The sequence below is a fragment of the Haliotis asinina genome, chromosome 5, assembly GCF_037392515.1.
Source record: "Haliotis asinina isolate JCU_RB_2024 chromosome 5, JCU_Hal_asi_v2, whole genome shotgun sequence".
NCBI classification, from domain to species: Eukaryota; Metazoa; Mollusca; class Gastropoda; order Lepetellida; family Haliotidae; genus Haliotis; species Haliotis asinina.
The window spans coordinates 75072617-75090706 of NC_090284.1; the positions used below are offsets into that span (position 1 = coordinate 75072617).

At 40.5% G+C, this 18090-nt stretch overlaps 1 protein-coding gene across 2 annotated transcripts in view; it reads left to right on the plus strand.

Moving 5' to 3' along the window:
* The first annotated feature begins 1380 nt into the window (after positions 1-1380).
* LOC137284269 (substance-K receptor-like) overlaps positions 1381-18090 on the plus strand; it is a 61144-nt gene continuing 44434 nt past the window's right edge. The window contains exon 1 of one of the 2 annotated variants that reach the window (XM_067816018.1): positions 1381-1481. The gene's annotated coding sequence lies outside the window, so the exon portion shown is untranslated. Of the gene's footprint in view, positions 1482-10686; positions 11036-18090 lie in introns of those variants that run through there. The other variant, XM_067816019.1, reaches the window with a different exon arrangement.

The window sequence follows — 18090 nt, forward strand, 5'->3', positions numbered from 1 at the left end:
ATCTTTCATTTAATAATGGCCTGTAGGGATTCTAACAACGCCCTATATGGCCTATACATAGGACAGCACCACAGTGGCTGAGTGATTGGCCTCACATAACTCGTCCAGACATGTGTTCATACAGACTGCAAATAGCAAACTGATAGACAGTTACCGATAATTTCGAGGAAGATCCAGGTTTATAGAATTTATTGCAGAGAGTAACTACCCTTTTGGCTGCATAATAACCCATCCCTACCTACTTCCCTATAAACCATACACTTTGGGCTTGAACGTCAAAGACAACAGGCTATATTCAGGAATTGTTTTCAATGTCTTCATTAGTTTGGTATGCATTCATGTTAAAAATGTCTACTAACAAACACAAGATCTTCGGTGTATTTGTTTTCTCGTGCATGTGTCGACAGATTGGATTGCAACAAATATCTAATCCTAATCGTTGGCTAAACAACTTCATTGGTATACACCACCAAAATATTCAATTAAACACATTCTGGTTATGTCAAATGCAATCTGCTGCGGGCGGTACTCAAGACTTGATATTCCTTTTCATTAACATTTTTATGTCTAGTGACATGGTTTTAACAAATAACAACAAACCCCTTGAGAAGTATTTCATATACATGTATACTGCATAGATTATTCTTGTACTTATCGTTATAGTTCTGATATGACCTCAGAAAATACAGGACCCTCAAAACTGTTTCGACTCATTGTATGGATCAAGTGCATGGGTTAATATATTACATGCATATGTTTTAGGATACGCTAGAATAGAGATGCTGAACGTTTTGTCGTGAATCTAAATAGATCCGTGTAGATTATAAAACCAGGCTGGTGGACATGATGTCATCAGGTGCTCATTAACATATTGGAAGTTTGTCTTTAAATCCGCACGACCCACCATACCTAGGAATAACAAACTTCAAGGTTACATTCATTCATGGACACCTGTGTTCCAGATGTATAGGTACTGTGTACTGGATTATGATGGCCTTTTGTAGATGGTCCCTAGTATAATGGAAGTCACGTGAGACTTTTAGCGTCGTCATTAATCAGACAAATTAACGACCACTGACGGTGTACGAATTGCTATATTCAAATGATTGCATTCTCAAGCAGATAAATATGGTTCATTTGTTCCTTTTACAATTTTATATAACAGTTATGGATAAACATGTATTTTGTATACTTGTATCATACACCGATATGTCATGGTATTCGACTGTGCACTGCTGTCCGTGTGTTGCATTCAGCTGATGTATTACAGAGTGGCGTTTTAATAAAGCTGTAATATTATATTATTCTGATAAGAGTCATTGAAGTGCGGTGCATAATTCCAATATTAATAACATTCCAGATAATAAGGGACTAACGCGCATACCTCAGCCATCTCGCATTGCGTCATGACTACCGTCAGAACTTGTTTCCAACATCCCGACTAGACCTCTCATGGAAACATGTCCACTCTGTAGAACTAGGTAAATATTAGCACTAACTTCATTTGTATAATCACTGATATTTTAAAATGTCATTAACTGCACTGCACGTGAATATCTACCAGTACTATCGCATGACAAACACTGCGCTGAAACGCATAACAGGAACACAAATTGCATATGGGGTGTATTAACAGATGACTCTACACTTGGGTACCTATGAATGAGGTATAGGTATAGTCCAGCGTTCGCTTGTCACGCCGAAGGCACGGGCGCGAATCCTCACACATGTACATTGTGTGAAGCTCATTTTGGGTTTCCCTAGTCGTGATATTGCTAGAGTATTGCTAAAGGCGGCGTAAAACCAAACTCACTCAGAATCTACCTGCCATGTCAAATCAGACATGCGCACTGCCACTCTATATCGGTATGTCTTTCAACACATGCCAGGAACTAGATGTTAAAATGTGATATCCTTCTTGTCTGTGGCCTACATGGGGAAATGTATGACACGGTCCACCACTTGCGTAGTTTCATCACCACTTACGCAATGTTCACGGAGCATAATTATACACATTTCATTAAACGGCGATGTTGATAGATCCTACCTTAAACAGTTATGATCGGAACTGAAACCTTACAGGTATAATTAAATTGGTATTTGATATTCACGATAAGGACGAAGTGTTCTCCATGATGCATTCTTTGACATATCAAGAGGCACGTGTGACATTTTATAAACTGATAATGATCCCCGACGTCACAGTCGACTAATGAGTTTTCGAGCTGACTTGCAACACGTACTAGGAATACCGATAGCTAGAGTAGGATGAAAAAGGTTGCAAACGAAAGGAAACATCGGAAAGTTTGAGATATATTTTCAAAGACAACGATCAACAACGTGTAAATCCGCCGTTATGTGGCGATGTAAGCTCGGATGTTACTTAACCCATACAATAATGATTATAGTTTGTTTCTGTATTTAATGTTGAAGCTCACGCTCAGCCTTCAGTTCCCTTTGAACACCGCTACGAATCCTTTCCTACTGATATCAACGAAAGACAAAAAAACCTAGTGATGATATCGATTCAAGAAAGTAACAAATACAGACACATTGATACCCTTGATCAAAGATTGAGAGAGCCTACATGCAGATACAGGTGCAACACCTTTATGTCATTCAATTTCTACTACGTCTCCACTATACCTCTACATTTAACTAGAAAATAGCTAATGTCCCTCCACTGTATACGTAAGATGGCAAGTCCATTTCCCCGAATTATAGGCTAGGGTACTTGGCAAATTACTGGTAAGACCACTAAAATATTTTCAGCCATCAGCGTTTTAAATAAGTTCCAATGTGGGTTGCTTCCGTGCCCGTCAAATGTCTCTTGGCAATTAATGGACAAGCACGAGATTTTGTGTATGGTAGTATGTGATGTTTTATAATGTGTATTTATGTGTAATTATTATGCTCTTTAACGGTTTTGGCACAGTGGCCTCTGTAAGCATTCTTATGAACCTGAAAAATATGGTAATGAAATGCAAATTCTTACAGTGTTAAGATTACTTGTCTTTTGAATTGTAACCCGGTCGCATAGATAACCACTGAGGTATCCCACGGTTCTGTTCTGGGTTCCTCATTATCCCTTGTGAACATGAACCATTTCTGTGATAACCTTAACTCTTCTTTGACTGATAATGACACGTCTATCGCTGTGTCTGCTGTCAGGATTAACCGTTAGGGAAGATATTTGACTCATGATCAGTCTTACCTCTAAGCCTGGACATATCATTCGTATGTAAAATGTAAAAATTTTTGAAAGCATAAATACGCAGGCTTTGACATGCCTGCACCACGTCACACAGACATCACTGCTGTTGCTTATGTACTGAGGTATATGTAATATGAACCACCATCTAAACATACACATATGACCTGATATGAAAACGATCGTGAATACATCTTGCCTCATAATAATCAGAACATTAGGTTACGTGGTTAAAATTAGTAAACACACCTTACAGTGTGACAAATTCGACAAAAAACGTTCTAATTTTGAGAAACCTAAGTGTTGTGTATGAACCCCTATCAAATAGTGATGACAGCAAATGTTCGCGACACCCCAGCCATTCCAAGTGTAAGGTGAAACCATTATGAAAACCAGCAACAGCTCATACTCACTAGTAGGGAATTGGTTGTTCTACGTATTATCTTGACGGGCATTGGTTGTGGGCATCGCTTCCACATACATCCCTTACTTTCAGGTCATGGTGAGTATCGTGATAATAAGCTCTACCGTAATAGTTAGTACATGGTTCTTTCACAAATGATCTTGGTATTACAGGACGTGCCGGTTAGACACTGTCCAAGTTACTCGGGAAATCTTGCCAACCGATCGATTCCTTGAGAGGACGAACAATTTAACTTCAGTGTTTGAATATTCTGAAAACGGTGTGTGGTCCTTGAAATATCTGACAAAAATTAATTGGTCCACCTTTTTGTGTTGTGGTTTGGGTAGTTGTACTGCATTCGTTCTACATATTCCCGCGCCCTTACTGCAGTGGTGGCAATGGGAATGTATTGATAACCCGTGCGAAGGGGAGAGAACATGTCGGAAGGAACTTGGATGATTCCTGATAACGAGTGAACTCCTTTCATGCAGCATACAGTTGCCAATCAATTGATCGCCATTTTAGATGTGCTTTTCTCCATCTATGATTTTCCCAAGCATGCAAAGTCATAAATGGAAAGCAAACAATTTGGTCTGAGCGACATTTATGATTCCCCATACGAGGAATTTAGTTTGTCTGTGATATATATTTTCTTGCAAGAGATGTTGCAGCACATGTAAGGTATTTTCTTTTCTTCGCCGCCGTCTCATCAACTGTATGGTCACAACAAATCGTTAGGATCGTCACTGGCCGCTCTACAAATAGCGAGGATATATACAGTGTCTGATATCGGAGAAGGCCCGTGCCATAGGGACTAAGTGATGCGACTCCCTGTGTAATGAAGTCTCTGGTAAAGTAGTATTTGACTACGTCAGAGGCTGCTCGTGGGACGCGTTGAGAACATGGATCCAGTTTCTGTAAGACTCACAATTCTCGGTCAGTCTCACCTTGCCAGCGTTATTTTACTATTTATATCTGTGAATGTATTTTGATCTCATTTAAATCGACGAAGGGTGTTTTCACAATGCAATCTATGTATTGGAACTCATGAAAATAACAAAGTTGAAACATATCTGTTCCTCATGCACATCCAACAAGAAGAATAGATACATGATCGTTATAAACAACGTGCAGAGAGATATATTTATTTTTACCTCTAGAAAGAGTCGTTACACACCTACTCAATTACAACAACGTGAGAAAGCTCGGGCTTAATATAGTAAAGATGAACACCCACTGGAACCGATTGACAATAAACGTGATGAGACGCTTTTCATAACCATAAGACATTACTCAAAGCAGAGGTCATTCTCCGATTTAGATTTCTGTTTATGAATCAATCAAACGATGGTTGCGATTGTTTGAACGCTTCCCGTCGGTGACATCAGGTAGTTGGAAGAAGTTAAATCTGGTTACAGATACTTATTTCCCAATCGGATCCCAAACAGCAAGAACGTTTGTTGACATGTGATCATGTATTGTATCTATTATACACACTTAACACAGTGGGGATCATCTATTTTTAACGACAATAATCCGGATGACGACAGCCCTTTAAGCTAGTTTCCCCGTGCTGCACACAAAAACGACTCAGCGTTGGGTGTCGATTCTGACCCGTTTTGATATTTCGCCACTTCAGAGTAAGGTCGATTTATTTCTGTGCATCGTTAATCATGACGTTAATCGTATTGATCCAACCTAACATACTGTTGTTATTTACTACATCAGCTAGTTGTATGAACTACCGCTGCGGGGTCTGAAACGTGCATCGTTAATCATGACGTTAATCGTATTGATCCAACCTAACATACTGTTGTTATTTACTACATCAGCTAGTTGTATGAACTACCGCTGCGGGGTCTGAAACGTGCATCGTTAATCATGACGTTAATCGTATTGATCCAACCTAACATACTGTTGTTATTTACTACATCAGCTAGTTGTATGAACTACCGCTGCGGGGTCTGAAACGTGCATCGTTAATCATGACGTTAATCGTATTGATCCAACCTAACATACTGTTGTTATTTACTACATCAGCTAGTTGTATGAACTACCGCTGCGGGGTCTGAAACGTGCATCGTTAATCATGACGTTAATCGTATTGATCCAACCTAACATACTGTTGTTATTTACTACATCAGCTAGTTGTATGAACTACCGCTGCGGGGTCTGAAACGTGCATCGTTAATCATGACGTTAATCGTATTGATCCAACCTAACATACTGTTGTTATTTACTACATCAGCTAGTTGTATGAACTACCGCTGCGGGGTCTGAAACGTGCTGAGCATCTACGGGCTGTTAGCATGCTGGAAGCGTGGAGACGTCTGAGGACAAAATGATTTCAATATTCAGCAGTTCGTGGTTCGCAGACTGAGAAACTGGTACCAACAAACCCACAATGTTGTCCATTCGCCATTGCAGACGATGCCAGGTCAACGACGAAAGCATAGGATCGATTGCTCCTGATGCAGGCTCTCCAAAGTGGAGCGCAATCTCTAGATCAAATTGCGGCAAATTGTCATGAGGGCACTGGAGCTCGAGTTAAGGCGATTAGATATCGTCTATTTGAAGCACATCACCCTGCGGGATGACCACATGTTGTGCCACCTCTTACATACCGTAATATTTATTGTCAACAGACGTTAAGGAGTTGCAAATGTTGCTGTCAAATGTCATGTTTTCAGATGAGTCACGTGGCGCTTCCTAATAGTTGTGATCGTGTTATGGAACGTCAGTATCTACTTCAGCCTCAGATCTCATCCCACATTTGACAGTGGGTCGGTTGTAGCGTGAACAAACCCAACTCCGTATTGTGCAAGGAAGTATAAATGGGCAATGCTATCGTAACAACATACTGGCAACTATGTTGTCTCGTACGCCCGTGGATCGACGTTATGTTACGCTCACCCGGAGTAGCACATCATCCACAGAATGTCATGGCCAGCAATGTTCCTTGACCTTTACCCAAACCGAATACGTCTTGGAAATGAAAGAGATACGTAAGCATCTATGTCATGCGCCGTCAACCAGATTGGCTGGACTTGGTCATGCGCTACAGGTCGAGTGGGACAGACTCCCGCGATCACCATTGACACATTCATTTGCAATATACCATGATAGGTGAATGAATGTGTGATAGATCGTGGCGGTGTTACGCACTACCAAGCAGTAAAAAAAAATACTTTAAATCTCCCATCTCACCCCTGCGTCCTTGAGGATCACTGGTGCCTATAAAACATGCTGTCATACTTCACGACCGGTTGTGATGTGTTTCCAATATAATATTACAGTATATGAATATTCAGGTTAGTTGTACGTTCATATTCGCACAACTATTACCGGAAACGTGTTATGTCCGACTATCCGAGTATCTCCCACTTTGAGTAATATGTTGTACCTTCACTGTAGAAAATAACATCCAACAATATGTGGAACTAAAGTTACAGAGGTACGTTACATTAAATGATGCCATCTTACCCTTAAAGTCTGATTGGTAAATCAGGGTGTGTCTTTGTTCTCGCGAGAGTGCGTTGTTCGGTTCTTGGGGACGCGTGTTTGTGTTAAGGCCCGCTGTGCCCAAATTACCCGTTTCATGAAGCACGATAAAGACCCAAGTCTATAAAACGTATAGACTACCGTACTTTATCAGCCCATAAATCTTCTCCACCTGCAGCTGACCGAAATACTGACCACCGGTTGGATATAAATATTTGCCTGTGATCTACTTAAAATGGAATAGTTCGGTGGCATGTTTTCTTTCAAAGCATACATAAGCCTGTTTTACTCATGCGTTACGAGCTGGTCGTGTCAGCCTGTAGGCCCCCATGACGAACCTGCACATCCCGATTAAAGACTAATGTATAGCACAAGACATACGTCCAAAGGACAGATCGGAATAAAAATTAAACCACATGAAAACGTGATGTATGTATTACAGTGGTGGAGGAAACGAGGAAAACAGGACGCGTCATAGAACATTTAACATGATATCAATCGTCGGTGGTGTACGTCGATCATTTCATGTACTTGTCATTGCACTATACAGATAAGGATGTCAATTGCACCCGCTTCATGCTCACTACAGTCAGTAGATTTACAAACCATGCAGATATCCAGACCTCACTGCTTCACAGTATATAATAAGACACCCGGTCAAAGATCACATGACTACATAGATACCTTATGCATTCACTAATTATAATTAATTATAATTCATTAATATTTTTGACTAAGCAAAACATGACAAAATAGTTATTTTGATTTTCGAAGTCATCGCTCCTTGCAGTCCCGGAATTTCGTAAACAATTATCGTTACACATATACATCTGTTTTACCTACATCTCAATAGATTGTGTCCGTCTCTGTACTACTAGTTAGTAAACTCGCTTACAAGCCGTCTTTTAAACTGTCGTCTGTACAACTCAATAACTCCATTACACCATAAGAATATCATCTAGTGATATCATACACTTTATGTACTCTTTGTGCTCTCGTCAAAAATGCGTTGTATCCTTTAGTGCGTAGAATTAAGATTACATATTGCAAGTGTGTACAATTGAAAACAGGTCATTGTTACCAACAATTAAAAATGTGACTATGAATTAATATAAAGTAGGTTGAGACTATTTCGGGGTAGAGATCTTCAACAACCCATACTTCCCACAAAAAAGGCGACTATGATTGTCGTAAGGGGCGAATAACGGGATCGGGTGGTCAGGCTCGCTGACACATGTAATCAGTTCCCAATTGCGCAGATCGATGCTTATGCTGTTAATCACTGGATTGTCTTGTTCAGATTCGATTATTTACAGACCTCCACCATATAACTGGAATATTGCTGAGTGTGGCGTAAAACTAAACTCACTCACTTTCATTAGGTCGGGCGTTGAACTCTGTCAGGTAATTCAAGTACATCTCGATTAAGCGAGTGTTGGCGTATACAGTGCAAACGAACTGTACCAGCAGAGACAGACCCCAAACATGGCGTATCAGATGGAATTATTGGAAAATTTAAGCATGGAAATAAGCATTTTGGCAAAATGCCTCACACGTAGTTAGATAACAAGGGTTGATTTTTGGAAATCTCCAGAGTTAACATAGAAGTGCAGAGTGATGGGAAACGGATTCCCTGCTTCCTGGACCCGGTAAGTGCGTTTGTATCATATCTCATGATACGAGCTGCATGGGCGTATGGATCAAAGAGTTGCCTCTCACCACTGTTCTGCGTCTTCAGGAGATTCAGAAATATATATTACTGTCTCTAAAAAGTGAAATTCTTTCGGCAATAATGTGTAATTACAGAAATACAAACAGGTATCGAGTGATAGTAATAGGTGAAAACAGGGACGGGCTAGGCTTGACATCTCACCCAACGGAACATGTCGGTGTATTGCTATGGCAAACCAAAAAGGACGATATATGTGTGTTCTAAAACTATATGAGATGATTTGGACATGCTTATGCGCATGGTCTGGCACTGCATCTTAATATCGTTAATGCAAAATTCACGGCCCGAAAACAATACTGTTTGTACTGTTGGACGCCTTCCACTGTTCTGCCCACGTACAGGAGGTTTCAGACTGAACCAATAAATAATCCCAGTGTGAAAATAACACAAGAAACACTCTTATACAACTAAACACCAATTGTATGATATAAGACGATATTATAGACACGTAGTGTGGTAAATAAATATAAGTAAATATATATTAGCAGTTGTAACAGAAATAAAAACAATTATAACATTTATATGGACCTCTCAGAAGCAATGGTTAAACATGCAGATAGACCGAGACTTAATATCTGTAGTGATTAATCCTCACAAAATGGTCGGCTTTAATGTTCTGAGAGGTGACTGAGACATGCGTCTGGCCCATAAGTACTTTTCAAAAGCTTTTGTGCTGGACAGTAAGTAATATACTGTTGGAGAAGTCTCCAGATTTGAGGGAAAATAAGGCAATTTTTGCGTACTGCTGGGGGCAGTGAGTTTACAACACGTGGGCGATGAGCACTTGATATGTCCGTTTACTGGACTGATGACGGGATGGACCGTTTGACATAGTTCTCACATAATGATCCATGCTCATTCAAAGGCAGACCCAGGCTGGTGGTCCAGCACGTTTCAAACAGTATTAACGTTCTGACTTGGTTTCTCATCTTACTGTGAAATTGGAAATCTAACTCACATAGGTGATTCACCAACGATCACAAACAGGATGCAAATTGAACTTGAATTATTGGCGATTAGTCTCAAACAGTTTCGAAAATGTCTTTAAAATTGCCTTCGATTACTTGCCGCACATTCGCAATGACAACACCTGTGGAATCAAAGAGCGCATAGATGCATAGATCATACGTGTCTTTAAGTTTTCTCAAAATTGATCATCTTGAGAATTATTGTGAGGCACAACAGTAGATACTTTAAATATATCAATTTGACAAATATGGAGGGTACGTGATTTATTATTAGATGCATTTTTTAAAAGATTCGCTAATTTGACAAACCATTATGATTCAATATTAGTTAATTTAGGAAAGTGCATCGAGCGATAGAAACAAGCTGGATGGCAATATTAGAATATTAGAGCTAAGAGAGCGAACCATTGCTATAATAAAATGTTTCGCTGAAACATTAATTTTCTTATAGCCGTTAATTTTGTGTACATGACATTTTTGGCATGAATATTTATTGCATATACGTTTCAGTTAGATCAATATGTAGCTTTACTCAAATGTAGTCATGTGTGTTACGTGACAAACACTGGTGATTATCTTTCCTGAAATGACCACAGGTACACAAACATCTTTGTGATTTGAATACTGAGACACACTATTATCATCGTCATGTTGTTCCTAGATTATGCTCTGTGTAATGAAATAATAACATCACATAATTGACAGTTGTTATGTAGACAGAACCGAGTCATGGAATAACAACACACAATCGTTGCATGAAATTAAGACTCATTATCAACATAAATGCTAAACACAGTTTTCAGTCTGAAAGAAAATGTTTTTAGGACTCATTAGGGAAAGCTTAAAACGTCATCTCAGCATAGTTGTGGTTGTTTTAGAAGCGTGTTCTCACAGTGGGTAGCTGTTCCCCCGGTCGACGTGTGAGTCGGTATAGCCAGGCTGAAAGATGCTGGGCACTCACTCCACTGTCACATTGTTGTTGCCCCTAGAGAACCTCTCCTGGGCAAGCCAGCTTGACGTCACAACACCAACAGCTAGCGGGTCCCGAAGAGTAACTCTTCTGGCAGTGAGGAGTAGAAGTGACGATGTCGCATCATCTTCTCCTTTGGAGGAACTAAGTGCATTGTTAATTCACGTGGAGTGTACTGTGTCTACATATAACATGTAGTCAGACTTTCAACATATAGATCACGTGCCGAAAAGACGACTATGAATGAAAGGTAAGACCGGAATGCATTGAAGTCAGATGGGATTATTTAGTTTATTACCGTGCACTATTGCCCGAGGATCTGACGCATTGTTTATAACATAAGGTCCAAATAGTAGTAATGACATTTAAAACATTAGGATAACACGAGCTTAAGGCGTCAACACATCAAAACGTCTCATCCTCAAAGTCCCATGCATAACCTTCATTGCTTGAAAAGAGCAGCGGGAGTACCTGCATGTATCCCCCATGTCTATAGTGTGTAACGTCTTGGCTCTTGGCTAACTCCGTAATGTATCGAGCGCCTGCTGACTACGTGCGTAGAGATTAAACTCCTGCCAACTTGAATGACTGTGTGAGCTACTGAGAACTTCTGAGCTGCCTTTTAGAGCTTTAACAGTGATAACTGTTCAGTATTTTTATAGCCCTTCTTTTGACAGTGGCCTTCCTTGTAATCAGGGTAAACGCAAAGCAGTGATAACTTCCCTTCCTATTTACGTCATCATATTTAAGCCAGTGTTTCCTCATGTTCTTCTATTTAATTGTCCTGTGAAAACGTCATGAAGCCATTGTAAGGGTCAGCAAACCTGCTTGTGCGATGAAGAGGTAACCTAGGACTAACATCGTGGATGTAGAAATGTATCTTCTTGTAAACGGAATCTAATTTACATGCTCTAATTCGGACACCTGTGATGATCATAGAGCACAGTCCGTGGGTCAGGATTACGAAACTGGCCAATATCTAATTGTGTGTCTTCATGTTCCATATTTGGGCAACATGCTAGCTTTGCAATGAAATGATTAAAAGTCAGCTTCCAATTTGATTAAGTTTCTATTCATGACATTAGATCTGAAAGACATACATAAAACGGCCGCGATGATGTTATTGAGATTCAATTAAGAACGTTCATGAAGCAGACATGTAGCCATGTAATCGAGTGCAAACATTGATTTCATGTAAGAAGGGGGTTATACGCAATCGTAGTTTTGATCAAATATTCTGCTGTACGCAGATCAGAGGGGGGTGAAGCTGGTAGTTTTAGAGAGGTACGTATAGAATTCTCTTTACAGTTATCATGCCAGTAGATGAATGCAGGACATCAGTGATACGATTTGGTATGATTCGCCCCAAAGCAACAAATTCCAAAGCGGATGACTTCTGACGTGAAATGATGGACTTTGAAGTAGACATCTTTTAATTCAGACACTGAAACACAGCAGACATGTTGCGGCAATTGTCGATTTGGAACGGCCAATCGCTTTAGACATATAATGAACTATTCATATGAGATCAACAGAATACACTTTTATACACATCTCAGGGCAGAACATATAACGGTTTAATGTATCAAGCCTTATGAAGGCAAAGCCTCATCAGTAAATTGATTGTAGATGCCTTTTGTAACACTGGTCTTATGGTAATATACATGCGATTCTTACATGTATTGACAGTTTACCTTTTTAACATGTTTCACGAGTATGATTGGCGCTATAAGGATATAGCAGCCTGAATTCAGAAAGCCAATATTATACTTACCACAGGTTAGTGGCTGGTGCGCAGAGCATTGTGGGGAGATTTATATCATCCTGTAGATTATGATACCCTAACCGTTTCAAATAAGGCTTGAAATGTATGTATTTTACAGTAAACACTGAACCTCAGTTTGGAGGCTGATGTATGTACAAGTTTCCAAAACATGCATAGGAGAACTGTGTCAAACAAACACAGAACAACTGTGTTCAGAATGCACAAAGAAGAACTGTGTCCAGAATGCACACAGAACACCTGTGTCCAGAATACACACAGAACAACTGTGTCCAGAATACACACAGAACAACTGTGAGATCTCAATGTGATCTCTTTTTTAATGGCGTTGGGTCGTCACACTCCCCTCATGGGGAATATGTGAGGCCCATTTCTGGTGTACCCGGCCGTGATATTGCTGGAACGGAATGTTGTTAAAAGCTGCGTAAAACCATACTCACTCACCCGCTCTTTGTTACTGATATTGGTTTTCAAATGTTGTATCAATAATAGCTGGATAATTGTATCATATTTCAGCGCAAGGTCAAGACAAAATGCTCATTTTGCACCTAATACAAGAGTAGGTTTAGTGAGATTCGCCAATTACCTATACAGGAACTCTAACTAATGTTCACCCCAGAAATCCATGTAACCGGAGAGCACATGTCCAGCATGCATCTGCTGTTGATTACTTCTAGAAGACGAGGCAAACTAATTACTGACAAACTCCTGAGCTCCTGTTGAATTCATACGTCCATCAACAGGTCCGGGGACTAGTTGACTTGCTGTAGCTAGACCTGCCGATCCACGTGTACTGTGGGAGAGACTCCATACACTATGAGATGCTCTTTGTGCGGGACGACAGAGTGCCACGTGCCAAACAAACATCCAATCTCCATATAAAACATGCCCTTTAGTATTTATCGTGAATATACATACATAATCACACAAATATTATTCTGTACATGTATTCGCGGTGTGTTTCTTAGTTAGTGTCAGCATGAGAGTCCCAGCTGAATCTCACAGCCCCAGCTCACATTACCCTGCATAAGTATGCTGAGATGCCGTTTAATGTGCACGATCAATTCACTTCCGCACGCTGTGGTGAAAATGGCGTCTTTATGAATGGAACATCTTTATGGATTGGAACAGCCTGAAACGAAAAACATCGTTAATCATATGTCCGGTCAGTTGTTGTGGAGATGTTCAGTTTGTTAGATTTCGTTGTGATCGAAATTATTCATGGAGGATCACAAGCTGGTCATAACATTCTGTAATATTGTTAGCGTACAATTTCGAATTCAATCCATACTAAATAATAACTCCTTCAATTAAGGCATCAAAAAGACATTCCTTCTGGAAGTACTTCTCGTCTGGATTAACCGCAATATAAGTGTAGGTTATGGTAAATATTCTACTTTGTATCAGATCATCTAATAACTGAGAAATGCTATTCGAGACTTCTGTCTAACTTTATACAACGTACAGTGCTTCCAAGCTGGGAGAATCATATGGACGATATTATGAAAGGAGGCTGATGAATATTTCAAAAGGTGTCACGTCATCAGATCCACATGCGATCGTGAACGGTTAGGCAGGTCAGTGGTCGTCAAGCTACCCCTCCTGAGGTCTGTTCCCCATGTTGTGTACAATATGTACACCGAGTGTGATGAAAGCGGCGCAGAGCGAACGCTACAGTTCGTCCATGGAGAGTACAACATGTCCAGTCGTATGATTTTCATGTAAACCGTTTCCATAATGATCGGAAGTCTTTGGTGAAGGCAGAGTCCGCCGTACGATTCCGAATATAGCATATTTTAGCACCTGTTTCTAGGGCACCATCAACTAGCAGTATGCTGCCTCGTGGATGGTACCCGTCAAGACACGTGCAGCACTTCTGTTTGTTCGTCCATCTTATCCAGCCTGCCGTACAAACCTAAGTTCAGTCTGGGTACAGGGTATATCAGCCTTGTGATTGGGAACTATGTGCAATCTCAAAGGTTGGAGATTTTCCATTCACAGTGACATTAAAACAACGACGTTTTCCCTAATTCTTAAAGACACATGAAGTATATTATGCATTATGCATATTATTTTAGATTGTTGTTCTATCTGTACATGTTCTGCCTCCCATTTTGGAAACTAGTTCCACAGTTCCATGTTTGATGTCAGAACGTTGAGATAAGTAAGAAGCACATGACTGCCATGCGTCACTTGGATGATAGGGATGTCACAGCACGAGAACCTGAGTGCATGTCGGTTTCTTCTCGAGCTTGTCTGTCTCCATCCTATGACATAATACACTCTTGCATTTAGTCGCTCTCTCACCCGATATCATAGATATGTAGATTGTTCATAAAGTGTAGTAGTCTTCATTGACCTGAGGTTCAGCGAACGACGGCTTGATCATATCAAAACGTTATCTCGTCTTGAAGAATCATAAACATTACATGACGATAGATAGTCAGCAGAGTGCTGCCATTATATGTACTAATTGGAAGATTGACTGTTTGATAGCACGAAGTAAATATTTTATCTACATTGTATATGCAAGCTTTCAATGAAGATTAAGCCTCGGCATCGTGTTTGACCTCGGAGGAAGAGCGTTGGGTGGTTATGATGATCTCATTTCCTTTAAGTATCATACAGTCCACATAAAACCAATTCTATAGAGGAACTTCTTCGTTACCTTTTCCGATCCGGATTCGACAAGGCTCTTCACATTGCATGGCCGTACGTGATTTGAGACAGGGTTTCACATGACATGGTGGTCATCACTGATTCTTAGTTCTCCTTCACTGTTACATTCCCGATTGGTTAGCCCTTTTACACGTAGATGATGGAGAGTGATTACTCTATATTGTCACTTTCAAGTATGGAAACACGAAAGCGAGTTCCGTTTGCTTTGCTTAATCATACTGATCTTGGACTAAAGTAAAACTTACCAACCAAACTTCAAGACACATAACTTCAATAACACTCAAGCATTTGCCTCGGGTAGAGGTATCTTAAAGAAGTTTCTTATAGACAGTACTCTGTAATACATTTTTCAGTTGGTTCATTCGGATAATTATACTGATAGTCCATGTATATTGCGCATTTACCCACTAATATTACCCCGGGTCAACGAGCATAGAACTCTCCTTGTGGAGAATACAGACGGTATTTGAAAATGGCCAGGCGCTCAAGGTTTAAGTTCACCTGCATTAGGTGGGACAACACGTATCACATTTGTTTCGTTGTGGGGTGGGGCTAAGGTCTTCGAGGCTCTCTTGGCGCTAAGATAGTCGTGGGTCAGTATCAATGTATGGCACTTACGACTATCTTAACGCAAGAGAACTTCGAAACTCTAGGCCAAGGACCGTAGTGCAACTATGAAACTGCCAAATATGGTCATCCATCCAAGGACTCTCCGCTCACAAAGTTTCTTAAAATAAACTGATTGTGACCTTAGCTCTACACAGAATCACCGCCACATATGGTTACGTGGTCTGCTGGAATCTTAATGTTATATTCGTGAAAACAAACAGTACAGAAATGCTCATTTCTTACGGAAAGTAAGTTGTTTGCTTTCCGTTAAAGCCAATGATTTGAAACTTGACATACGTTTCTTATTTAACATGAGAGCTCTGAAAATACACATGTTTTAAGCACAGGTCACTGATATTCAGCGATGCAGTGAATAAATTTTGTCTTAATCACAACTTACTAATTTGTAACACATTTATGTACTTCCGTTAGGACGGGGACCATAGCGTTATGTGAGATATAACTTCCTGGACAAACTTAGAATTGAAAGGTGTGTTATCTTATTGAACAGCTAATTCCGAGAGTAATCATACCTCTTAAGACGACTACAGTTGTTCTCATTGGTCCTCCTTCTAATAAACTGAATAATAATTAGTCACTGTCGATGTCATTTCACCAACATTTAATTACCATGACTTCCAACCTTTGCAGAACGCCATCCTATAGGGAACATGCATCATCTTGGTTAACAAATGTATATTGGTATAAGAGGAACATTACCTCTGTGTAACGTTACCCAAGAATGGTGTATATGAGTCGCGAGCTTCTAGTACTACCCATACGGTGTTTCTGTTTATTCACCGCTGTTTGCTCAACAGACACCGGTGAAGCCTGCAGTGTATAGCTACGAGAGCGCTGCAGGTGGGCCTCCCATGTATACCTACCTTGAGGATGACGAATTGTAAGTGTTCGAACAGTTTTACATATTACATTAACACGGTTAGCCGCGGGTAAGACTGCACCGTACATACTTACGGGTGTCTAATAAATATACATATTGGGTCTGCTATAGCTCATGCTGTTAGATCTGTCAGTACCATTACTACACGATGAACCGTATCCGTGTGGCTCATAAACAGAGGAGCGCCTTCGATGCCCGGCCGCGTCATACCAAAAGGTGTATAATATAGTACTCGTTGGTCTGTCTGGCGCTCGGCATTAATGGGTACAAGAAGGACTGGTCGGTTCGAAGTATAATGTGTCTGAGTGGGGTATTCATGCTTAACTGTGGCATGCTATCTCAGTGAACTATCACTATAAAATCAGCTTGTCTAGAACAAGCAGCCACACATACATACACATGTACGTCGTCATATGATCGAAATATTCTTAAGTACGATGTTAAACTGCACCTCACCTCACCTCACCTCACCTCACCTCACCTCACCTCACCTCACCTCACCTCACCTCACCTCACCTCACCTCACCTCACCTCACCTCACCTCACCTCACCTCACCTCACCTCACCTCACCTCACCTCACCTCACCTCACCTCACCTCACCTCACCTCACCTCACCTCACCTATTGAGACAAGGCAGTTTTAGTGTGTGGTCTGATGCTCTTGCCAGAGGTATGTGTCCATATGATATGCTAATGACATAAATGCTAACGTTTCATCTACCGCTTCTGCTGCAGCCGATTTCTCACTTGCGTAGTAAGTTGGTTTTGGTGATATGTGATAAAACCAGAATGCCTGGAGACGAACTGGAGTTTCGTTAATCTACCTGCTGTTTGCGCGGGGGCTACTGATTCTACTCGATTACACATGGATAGCATTGGGGGATTGGTCGGTCTGCTAACAGTAACATGTATCAATATAAATAACGGAAATAGAAACATAAATAGATCTTATGTTGTACCATATCGGATGGTAAACAAAACACTTGTATATACGGTAGTTTGAAACAAGTCAATGAATCTTGGAATGACATGTTGCAAGGCTGACTAATAAGGACATGCTTTATTAGTCGCCACCAGCAAATAGTGAATTCAAGCTGGTAAGAAGCACGATTCGGAGTCTGAGGGAAAACATGTGATACTGCAAAGGGTGCCCCACCCACTGAAACTGAGCCCGGTGGGAGGTTGTTCACAACTCGGAACAATGTGAATATTGGTGATTGTTTAAACAATGTCACCATCACAGTCCTGCACTAGATTCCTTCCTGAGGTAGCTGTATAGCATTACAACAATAGCTTCATGTCATTGATATGTCAGAATCAGTAGACTTAGGTT